Consider the following 11,930-nt stretch of genomic DNA (forward strand, 5'->3'; position numbering starts at 1 on the left):
TGTAGAGAGATAAGGAAGATATTACCAGATGAATAGTGATTCTTAGGTTAAAATGTGGATCCCCTTCTCAATAAGGGTTGAGGAGTATTTATAGACTTTCACCTTTTGTCACGTAGTGGCCAATTGGCCAAGTGGCTAGCAGGTGGAAAGACTGATCTACCCTCGGCCGAGGGACCCATGGCAGGCCGGCGGGCCCCGTTGACTCGCCGCCGAGGGGTCTTGGATATGAGTACGCGGATATGTGCCCCGGCTGGCTAGTTGTCCCAGCCGAGACCCATTAGACAGGCCGACAGGCTGCGTCGGTTAGGCTATCTAAGTCGTTGACTTGCTTGTGGATATATTTGACCTTGCTCAATGTGTTGACTCGGTCAGCGGGTGCAGAATATGCCCCATCACTTCCATTTCAACCATCCGCTTTAATTCTGTGAGCCACATCTCCGTCTAACTCCCCATCTTTTTGAATAATAGATCCTAGATATCTGAAGAAATTTGACCCCTCGACAACATTCCCATCGAAAAGAATACTCCCCGCCTCTGTCGATCTCGACCCCGCCACTTTAGTGAACGGACACCTCAAATACTCGGTCTTAATCCTACTCAACCTAAACTCACGAGTCTCTAAAGTATGCCTCCACAATTCCAACGTTATATCCACCCCTTCTTTCATCTCATCAATCAGCCCAATATCATCAGCAAACATCATACACCAAGGGATGTCGTCCTGAATATCCCTTGTCAACTCATTCATAACTATAGCAAACAGAAAAGGACTAAGTGCGTAACCTTTATGAACCTCGATGGTAAAAGGCAAATTCTTCCATTCTCCCAACATTAGTGCGAACACTTGCACTAGCCCCCTCATACATGTGCTTTATGTGGTCAATATATTTTCGAGACACACTCTTTCTCGCCAAAACCCACCAAAGTAATTCTCTTGGTACCCTATCATAAGCCTTTTCCAAGTCAATAAAAACCATATGCAAGTCCTTCTTCTTGTCCCGATGGTGTTCCATCAACTGTATCATGATAAAAATCGCATCCATAGTCGATCTCCCGGGCATAAATCCAAATTGGTTATCCGAGATAACTACACATATCCTAAGCCTTTGCTCGACTATCCGCTCCCATAACTTCATCGTATGACTCATAAGTTTAATTCCCCGATAATTGGGACACTCTTGAACATCACCTTTGTTCTTCTACAAAGGGACAAGAGTGCTTCTCCTCCAAGCTGGTGGCATCTTGTTGCTCCTCCAAATCTTTTTGAATAGCATGGTTACCCATTCGATTCCTTTCTCCTCGAAGCACCTCCAAACTTCTATGGGTATATCATCCGGTCCCCCTGCTTTCTTTGACCCCATCTTCCTTAACGCCTTTCTAACTTCACTCTTTTGTATTCTATGCACAAATTCCCGATTAACTGTGACACCCCTCGTTAAGGCAATAAAAATAAATAGTAAAATGCAGCGGAAACACGGGATTTTTAAAAATTTTTGAGGCTTCTATAGAAGTCCAACGCAAGGTATCACCAACACGATAAATGAGTATAGTTAGTTAAGTTAAGTTTACAACACGAGTCTATTTATTGGGGAAAAGATATCCCACGAATTAACATTAGTTTAAAAGTAGGTGAGTCTATTAAAGTGATAACTAAATAAGGTCCAGGGTAAGAACTCGCTAGCTTACATGGTGTTCCCCACTTAAGCTTCAGCACCAACCTGTCATTCATAATAAATATGAAAGCCACAGTCAGTGGGGAGTAACTCAGGGTCCTCCCAGCCACAATATGTCAAAATACAAGTAATTAAGAACTTAATTAAACAAACAAGCACAAGGATAAATATTCTCATTAACAAGAAAATCAAGATTAGTAGGCATGGGAAATTAAGAATAATTATGCATATATGAGAGAAGAATAGTTAGATCATCCGATCACACATTGACCCGACTCAAAGTGTAAGACATATACAAAGTATGCACGGAGTATCCGACTCAGAGGCTACCTTTAAAGCATGTCCGAGATACTACACACAAGACCTATCCTAGACTCCAACCTCCTGGTAGGACGACGATCATAATATGGTCCTAGTCTAAACCTGGATCCAGACTCTCGGGATGGACGTCACCCGATTCGACATGCGGTGACCTATCCGCATCCAAGACTCGATACATAGCACACAGACCGTAACCAGAGGTCGAGTAACCCCAAATCGGAAACATGGCACACAGTCCGTAACCAAAGGTCCGAAGAGGCGGAAGGATAACCCGATCCGGAAACATGGCACACATATCCGTAACCAAAGGTCCGAAAGGGTAAATAAGGAATGTCAAGTCGTCACATGATTTAAATAGTCACACTTGGGTCCAAAAGAGAACAACAATAATTTCATGGGCATCCCGTAAACATGTCCTAAATTGATCACCTATTAATCATGGAAAAGATACATGCGTAAATCTTTGGTTAATATAAGTTATAGGCGAAGAAAAGCACTCAGAGGGGTCTCAGCCGGTTGTGGGCCGGCGCCGGTCCACCGGCTAGGAATCCTGGTGAACATTAATTTTCAATAAAACAATCAGGGGATTCCCAGCCGGTCCAGAGCCGGCGGCCGGTCCACCGGCTGAGACCCATGGTTCATTTTTGAAAAATTTGTAAAAAGGCCAACTGTTACAGGGGTTCCCAGCCGGTCCAGAGCCGGCGGCCGGTCCACCGGCTGAGACCCACGACACATTTTTGAAAAGTGAAACAACATACAAGGAGTTCCCAGCCGGTCCAGAGCCGGTCGGCCGGCTGAGACCCACTGTACGCGTGAATCGCCAAAATCGTTCCTCAAATCATTTGCAAACAACCACAAATCGTTCCACAATAATTATTTACCTGTCCTAAAATGATTCTAACCAAGAAAAACAACATAATTGAGATACAAATTCAACCAATACGGATCAAAGACAATAAAGGGTAAAACTTTTCCTAAAACATGTGAGAAATGTTATTCAAGTATTCTAATCGACATCCATTCACCACAAATCATGCAAGACAACAAATTTAACAATCATATGAGTCTAATACTACACAAATCACACAATTTTAACATAAAAGTCGAGTAACCCATCACCGTTACCTTCTTTGCACTTTAATTTTCTATTGAGTCGTCAATGATGTAGCTATCTTCTTCCGGGTCGTCCAAGCTTTCCCCTAAACACAAAAATAAAGATATTAAGTCAAGAACTCATGTTCTTGTAAGATGAAAATTCTGAAATAAGAGAGAAGATGGTGACTTTCTTACTTAGAAAGATGGGGAATGAGAAAAGGAAGAGAATGGCGCGAAAAGGAACGAGATTGGTGAAGAATTGAGTGAGTTATGGTGATTTTAGGGTTAAGAAGAGATGGTTCAACAATGGTGAGGTGTTTGCTTAGTAATTTCAGAAATTAGAAGTGAGGGAGATGAAGTTGTGAGGGTTTAGTTGGGGGTTTTGTGAAGAGAAAAGAGAGGGAAAAGGCCCATGAGTCAAGATAAGCCCAATAACTCGAAAATGAGTCGGTTTCTACTAGAATTTTCGTCTCAAATTTACTATAACTCAAGACGGAGAATATTATTATTAAAATCTACACTTTTATATCCGTTACACGGCTATGACGATATTTTATAAAAATAAGCTTTAAATAATAATTATTTAATAAAAATTACTTAAAAGTTTATTTAAAATATAAGGAAAGCGCAGGGTGTTACAATCACCCCTCCTTTTAAAAAGTTTCGCCCTCGAAACTTGAAACGAAAGGCATTACCTTAAGAAAACAAACTAGGATACTTGACACGCATGGAAGTCTCGGGCTCCCAAGTCTCTTCTTCTACATCACCGCACTTCCACAAAACCTTCACCAAGGGCACCACCTTGCTCCTTAGCTTCTTCTCCTTCTTATCCAAGATACGAATCGGTCTCTCCTCGAAAGAAAGATTAGGCTCAAGCTCGGGAATCTCCCTTTGCAACACATGACTAGGGTTGCTAATGTATTTCCTAAGCTGAGAAACATGGAAAACGTCATGAACTTTAACCAAACTCGGGGGCAAATCCAATCTATAAGCCACGGCACCAATCTTTTTTGTCACTTCATAAGGTCCAATGTACTTCGGACTCACTTCCCTTTAACTCCAAACCTCTTTACTCCTTTGATCGGGGACACTTTCAAGAATACCTTATCTCCAACTTCAAACTCCAAGGGTCGACGGCGAACATCGGCATAGGATTTCTGTCGATCTTGGGCGGCTTTCATTCTTTCACGGATAAGCTTCACTTGATCAATTGTCTCGGCTAACTTGTCGGGTCCTAGATCATGAACATCACTTGCTTGATCCCAACAAATCGGACTACGGCATTTCCTTCCATAAAAGGCTTCATAAGGGGCCATCTTGATAGAAGCATGATAAGTGATAACTGTTGTTGTAGGAAAATTCCACCAAAGGTAAGCTCTTCTTCCAACTAGAATGAAAATCAAGGGCACAAGCACGCAACAAATCTTCTAGAGTTTGAATCGTTCTCTCGGATTGTCCATCGATAGCGGCATGAAAAGCAGTACTCATCAACAACTTACTACCCATAGCATCTTGCAAAGCTTTCCAAAATCTCGAACAAAAACACGGGTCACGATCCGACACGATCTCCTTGGGAACACCATGGTAACGAACGATCTCCTCAACATAAGCACTGACAAGTCGGTCTAAACTCCAAGTCTCTTTGATAGGGATGAATCTAGCACACTTGGTCAACCTATCCACAACCACCCATACGGCATCCTTTCTACCAACGGTCTTAGGCAAAGCCATCACAAAATCCATGGAAATGGACTCCCACTTCCATAAAGGAACATCCAAAGGTTGTAGCAAACCACCGGGCCTCTTATGCTCAATCTTCACTTGTTGGCAAGTAAGACACCTCCCGACATATGACACAATGTCATTCTTCATGTTAGGCCACCGACACTGAAGCTTCAAATCTTTATACATCTTGTCTCCTCCAGGGCGAATCGAATAAGGGGATAGATGAGCTTCATCTAGAACTCTCTTCCTCAAATCAATGGCATCGGGCACATACATGCGTCCTCGGTAACGAAGGTAACCTTTAGCGTCGATCTCACAATCCTTTGCTTTCCCTTCTAGAAGCTTGGCTTGGAAACTTTTAAAGGTAGCATCGTCCACAAGGCTATCTAGAATCTCACGGTGAAGAACGGGCTCGGCAACCATAGCACCAAGATAATCAAAACCACTCTCTACAAGTTGCAAACTCAAATTATGAAACTCGGCACAAAGGTCATCGGCAAGCACACGGATGTCACTCAAGAAATGAGTAGACTTCCTACTAAGAGCATCGGCAACCACATTTGCCTTTCCTTCATGATACAACAACTCTACGTCGTAATCATTCACCAATTCCAACCATCGTCGTTGTCTCATATTCAAATCTTTCTGGGTGAAGATGTACCTCAAAATCTTATGATCGGTGTAGATACGGCAATGAACTTCAATGAGGTAGTGTCTCCACATCTTCAAGGCATGAACAACGGCGGCTAATTCCAGATCATGGGTGGGATAGTTCACCTCATAAACTCTCAATTGTCGCGAAGCATAGGCAACAACTCTCCTATTCTTCATGAGAACACAACCTAAACCCATCTTAGAAGCATCACAGAACACATCAAAATCAACTCCATCCTCGGGTAAGGTCAACACGGGAGCGGTAGTCAACCTCTTCTTCAACTCTTGGAATGCACCTTCACAAGCCTCGGTCCAAACAAACTTGGTCTCTTTCTTCAAAAGTTGAGTCATCGGTCTAGCAAGCTTGGAGAAATGTTTCACAAAGCGACGGTAGTAACCCGCCAAACCCAAGAAACTACGGATCTCACCAACATCAGTTGGGCTCTTCGGCTCTTCCACTCGATCACGGCTTCAATCTTCGAAGTATCTACCATAACACCATCCTTAGATATAACATGGCCTAGAAAAGACACCTTAGACAACCAAAATTCACACTTGGAGAATTTGGCAAACCACTTCTGACGACGGAGGATCTCCAAGATGATACGAAGATGACGGCATGCTCTTCTTCGGACTTGGAATAGATGAGGATATCGTCAATGAAGACCACAACACACTTGTCTAAGAACTCACTAAAGGTCCGGTTCATTTGGTCCATGAAGATAGAAGGGGCATTGGTTAAACCAAAGGGTATCACCTTAAACTTGAAATGTCCATATCTCGTGCTAAAGGCGGTCTTAGGGATATCGGACTCACGAACAGGAATTTGGTGATAACCGGATCTCAAATCAATCTTGGAAAAAGTAGAAGCACCTTTGAGTTGCTCGAAAAAATCTTCAATTCTTGGTAGAGGATACTTGTTCTTGATGGTAACACGGTTAAGCTCGCGGTAGTCAATGCAAAGTCTCATGGATCCATCTTTCTTCTTCACAAAGAGAACGGGAGCACCCCAAGGCGAGGCACTAGGTCTAATGAATCCTTTCTAAATCATCTCATCAAGTTGCTTTCTCAACTCTTTCAACTCGGTTGGCGCCATACGGTACGGGGCTTTAGCAATCGGACCGGTTCCGGGTACAAGGTCGATAGAGAACTCAACATCATGCCCGGGAGGAATTCCGGGCAATTCCTCGGGGAAAACATCGGCGAACTCGCAAACCACAGGCACTTCCTCGATCTTTGGTAAGGAAGGGGAGGTAGAAGTCACCACACAAAGAAAGATTTGGTAACCTTTCCTCTTCATACTCATCAACTTCAAAGCGGAAATCAACTTCACACCTTCTTGGGAACGGACTCCTCTATAGGACACACGGTTGCCTATCGGACTCTTGAGGCAAATCTTTTGGTCTCTACACTCTAATCTTGCATCATACTTTGACAACCAATCCATACCCAAAATTACATCGAATTCCTCAAGGGGAAAACGAAGTAGGTTAGCGGGGAATAAGGTTCCCGAAATAGAGATAGGAATGTCGGAGAAAGAAAGGGAACGAGAGAACATTTCTCCGAAAGGTAAAGATATATAAGTTTCCTCACTAGGAATGGGTTCAAGAGCTAGCTTTTCGGAAAACTTGGAAGATATAAAAGATAAAGATGCGCCGGTATCAAATAGAATAAGGCAAGGTTGATCAAAAATTGGGAACATACCCGTAATGATATCGGGATGAGCGGCGGCTTCGGCTCAACTCATGACAAAGATGGTTCCTCTTGGCCTAGCATTTGGAGTAGGAACATCCTTCTTCACGGGGCAATCAACGGCACGATGTCCGGGATTCTTACGATGAAAGCAAGTCAAGGGCTTTTCATAGCATCCAATTCCGGGGTGTAGAGCTTGCCTACAATGGTAGCACTTGCGTTCCTTCTCAAGCCTATTAGTTGATGCGGGAACTTGTCCTCTTGGTTCTTGAACTCTTGGTTCTTGTCCTCCATGGTCTTGTATCCTTGGCACGAACCTCTTATTGTTGGCATAGTTTGGGGTAGAAGGCACAATCTCTTACCATGAAAGTTAGAACGGTAGGAATGAGAAGAGGAGTGGGGCTTGGATTCTTCTTCAATGGCCTTCAAGGAGTTTTCGGCCCAAATAGCATCATCATAGACTTCCACAAAGGTAGTTGAGCTTCTTCTCACTATGCTTTCCACCATAGGATTCAACTTGTTCTTGTAGAAGTAGACACGATCCTCTTCATCTTTCATGAACTTGGAGGCATAATGAGCAAGTTCATTAAACTTGTCGGTGTAGGCTTGAATTGATAGCTTCCCTTGTTTGAATTCCATGAACACCTTCAACCTTTGTTGCTTGAGCTCCTTAGGGTAGAAGCGGGTTTCCACAAGTGACTTGAAGCGGTTCTAATCAAAGTTGGGGTCTAGAGTAGCGGTAGGACCGGTCAAAATCCACCACCTATCGGCTTCCTTCACAAGAAAGTGAGAGGCTAACCTCACCTTGTCTTCCTCTCAGGCATCAAAGAGAGAGAAGTTCTTCTCCATATCACGAAACCACTTCGAGAAGTTCCATTCTTTTTACCACGTTTTGAGGAATGATAACAAACAAGATTCTTGCTTGTATAGTAGAGGACTGCGTTTTGCCATTTTCCATTTTTCCCAGCAATGTGTTTTATTTTCAGTATAAGATGCCAATGCAGATTAGATAAATTTTTTGGTGGAATGCTAATTGATTCAAATGAAAGGTACTGGGTATTACATAATGTATTAGGTTCGGTTGTTCGAAATATACTGACGCTCATAATTATAGTGCCTTGTTCATCCGGCGAGGGATCGTATAGTAAATGAAGGACCCGGTAGATGAAGAACGAACACACTATAATGATGAAAAAACGTAATCACAAAATCGATTAATGTAAATTAAGCTAATGTTAAATAAAGGTTAGCTTAAAATGAATAGATATTGAATAGACATAAATTACATAATTACCCTTGAAATGTTGGCGCAAAAAAGAAAATTAACAATTTATTTTTTACTTTTCTTTTTTCTTTAAGTATGGTGGCGCCCTATCGCTGTCCATATGAAAAATACGTGTTACTTTGGAAAGAATGAAGAGTACAATTACTTAAAAAAATGAAAATATATATTATAAATAATCTGAAATCACATTATATTATTTGTATTCAAAAAACAATTTTTCTTTTTCAAGTAATTTTATTTGTTGACTTCGATAAACAATTCTTATACAAAATATTTTACATTTTACATAAACAATATTGTAAAACCAAGTGATTATTTAATTATAAAATTCACTAAAACAACTTCTACCAATCATCAATTTTTCATAATACAGTGAAGAAACCCAATTTGATTAAGCTAGTGTTGATGATGCCTTAAGACAAATTAATCTCATTTGTTATTTAATTGTGTGCCTCTTAAGTTTAACCATGTAGCATGAAGCTCCAATTGTCAATTCAAGGTTATCAAGAATGTCATCATGAAGATCAAAGATGAAGATTGTCATTAGTGCTAAAGTCATGTGTTGTAAGGTGATCGTTTAACACGAATTTACGTTTAGGTGCAAAAACAACAGTTGAGTCAACAATTAATTAAGGCTTGTCTTTGAAAGAAATATTTCGAAATTATTTGAATTTTTGTTAAAATGCTTTCAAGTATCACAAATGATTTCTGGAAATGTTTTGAACTCTTTTAAAGAAAATTAAGCTTTCAATGACTTGCTAAGGAGTTTGCTTGCACAATAAAACACTTACCATAAAAGGGTTGTTTGCTTTTACATTTATGGAAATGTTTATGGTTCCCATAAACACAACCATTTATGCTTGTTTCTTGTTGAAAAACCCAACCCATTTTTGTGTGTGTGCACAATCTGATTTCTTGCAATCTTAGGCACCGATTTCTTGAGGAAGAATACTCGGTTGCTTGTAGAGGAATTCGGATGGCTTGTGCATGTTGCTCAAGCAAACTACTTACATTATTTTATTCACTTGTGCTTATGAGTGTAAAATATTTTAATGTAAAGTAAACTACTTAAACATTATAAATAGCTTGCTTAATTTATTTTTACAAGTGTGCAACAAACGGGTTTTAAACAGAAAAATACTTAAGCTTTCAATCGAGTAAATTAACTTTGCAAAACCGTTTTTCATTTCAAAATCTTTGAATCTTTTGCAAGTTTGTTTATTCATCTTTTGAGTCTTTTATTGAGTTTGTTGTTGCACCTAGTCGTTTTAATCGTGTTCAAGGATCCCGTGTTTTGTACTTAAACTTTATCTCCTCCGTTCAATTGAGTGATCAACATTGAGATAAGTGGAGTCTTGTAACAACCGGGTAGAACCAAACCAAAGTCTTAGGATAGAGTTATCCTTAAGCATGAAGTCTTCGAAGCGGAGTAGGTTTTGAGCATGAAGTCTTTCGGCGGAGTAGCCCAAAGCAAAAGTCTTATTGCGGAGTAGCTTTAAGCAAGGAGTCTTTCGGCGGAGTAGCCCAAAGCAAAAGTCTTGGAAGCGGAGTAGCTTTTAAGCATTAGCAACCGGAGTAGGTTGGGGAGTTGTTTCGCTGGACGTAGGTCGCGGAGTAGTGACCGAACCAGTTTTTAAAATCCTCGTTAGTCGTGTCTATTTCGTTTTATTTCCGCTGCACACTCTACTCGCGTTTTTATCTACAGAATCAACTTTTGAGTACACTGTAACTTCTGCTTGCTGAATCGTTGTTGAATACTTCTAACTCTCTAGTTCTAAGTATCGACTTCTCCTTTCATCTAAGCATTGTTTAAAGTGTTTAAGAGTTTTAAAAGAAGCTTTCATTAAACTTAAATTTTTTAAATAGACACCTAATTCACCCCCTCCCCCTCTTAGGTGTTCTTGCCCGTGACTCTTCATACAGGCATTAAGGTATTTCATTATATAATTTTATAAGAGTTATTTCATAGAAATAATTCAACCTATGCCTCTCATTCTTATATTAATTCAGGCTATGTTTTAACTCATATTAATCTGATCTACGCACTCATTTTCCTTACAATGAACCAGGTAACCGACTACCTACTTGTCAGGTCATACCTTAAAAACCCCTTATCTCCTCCCCTCTAATCAATTTCCAAGCCCTTTAATTAACCCCTAAATGCAAAACCATCACATTACATTAGTTATCCAAACGCCAATCAAACCCCAAATTACCAAATTACATAAAAGATCTCAATTAATCAATGGTGGTCCGCATCACGGTGGTTGTAAATTCTGGTATGCTTTTACGAGCTGATCATGGTGGTTAACGGACCCAGGAGGCGCGTCTGGGGTCGAGCCGTGGGTTGGTGACGATTGAAATTGGTGAAGTTATTTCAAACTCGGCACCGAGATGGGCTGGTTGCGAGGTGCACACTGGTGGTTATCGGAGAGTGAGCAAAGCACCGTGGTGGGCCTGGTGGCGGTCGAAGTTCTAATCCGGGAGAGTAAGCAAAGTAGCAGGTGCTCGGCTTAAAGGCGGAACTCCAGGCGCGGGATGAGCAAGTTCTAATTCGGGCATGGAGCAACTCGAGTTAGTGATGCTTCGAATCGGGTTTCGATTCCGAGGTGAAGAGCTTGATTGAGGGCCGAACTGAACTCGTCTATGGTGGTCGAAGTAACTATTGACGGAGCGTAGGACAGTGATGGTTCGAATTGTGCGGGGGAAGTAGAGCACGGTGGCTAGGACTTCTGGGCTGCTGGCGGTTTCATTTTTTTTTTTTTTTTTTTGAATAAATGAAGGAAGAATTGAGGAAGAAGAAGAAGAAGAAGAAGAATGGAGGAAAAAGATGGGTAAAGTTATCCAGAAAGATGAATTAAGAACAAAAAAATGGGATGTATTGTGATTTTTGAGTTTATGACCTGATAGTTTACTGGTGGTAACAAGTCAAAATTAGGCCGAGTTCAATGAAAGATAACTGATGCAAAAGTTCGAATTTTTCACAGTTAAACTTAAGTATGGATTAATATGAGAAGACTAGGCATAGTTTAGATTATTCTCATGAAATAACCCATTTTATAATGTGACATCATAAAATCGTTTTATAAAAGACTTACCCTCCGACTGTTTGAGCCAAGAAAGTTAAAGCACCCAAAAACATGGGTGGTCACTTGAATTTTCTCACCACTTTCCTCTAACACAATTTTTAGTTTAAGGCGAAAATATTCATATTAAACTTAATATGGGTTAAATGTGAAAGCTATAAAGCTTAGAAATTATCAAGAAAATTTTATTCTATTTATACAAGTGGGATGTTTAGAGACTAATTGCTCCTTTAAAAGATAAGACCTCATAATCGTGAGAGTCTTCACCATCTTTTATGCAAGGGCGGCCAACAGAATTTAGAGGTCCTGTTCTAAATTTTATTGAGGCCTCAAGTATTGCCGTCATGATTTTTGAAGAAACAAAAACATTTGCTGTTTGTGTGATACATTAGGAAAAAG

The 11,930-nt window shown here is 40.7% G+C and overlaps 1 long non-coding RNA gene across 1 annotated transcript; it reads right to left on the reverse strand.

The window, feature by feature from the left end:
* Positions 1 to 1,480: 1,480 nt before the first annotated feature.
* Positions 1,481 to 4,140, reverse strand: LOC141594069 (uncharacterized). The gene is made up of 2 exons (XR_012521993.1): positions 3,120 to 4,140; positions 1,481 to 1,718 (listed from the first exon to the last, which is right to left on the reverse strand). It is a non-coding gene; the product is annotated as an uncharacterized LOC141594069 (long non-coding RNA).
* Between the last annotated feature and the right edge of the window lie 7,790 nt (positions 4,141 to 11,930).

The sequence above is a fragment of the Silene latifolia genome, chromosome 8, assembly GCF_048544455.1.
Source record: "Silene latifolia isolate original U9 population chromosome 8, ASM4854445v1, whole genome shotgun sequence".
NCBI classification, from domain to species: domain Eukaryota; kingdom Viridiplantae; phylum Streptophyta; class Magnoliopsida; order Caryophyllales; family Caryophyllaceae; genus Silene; species Silene latifolia.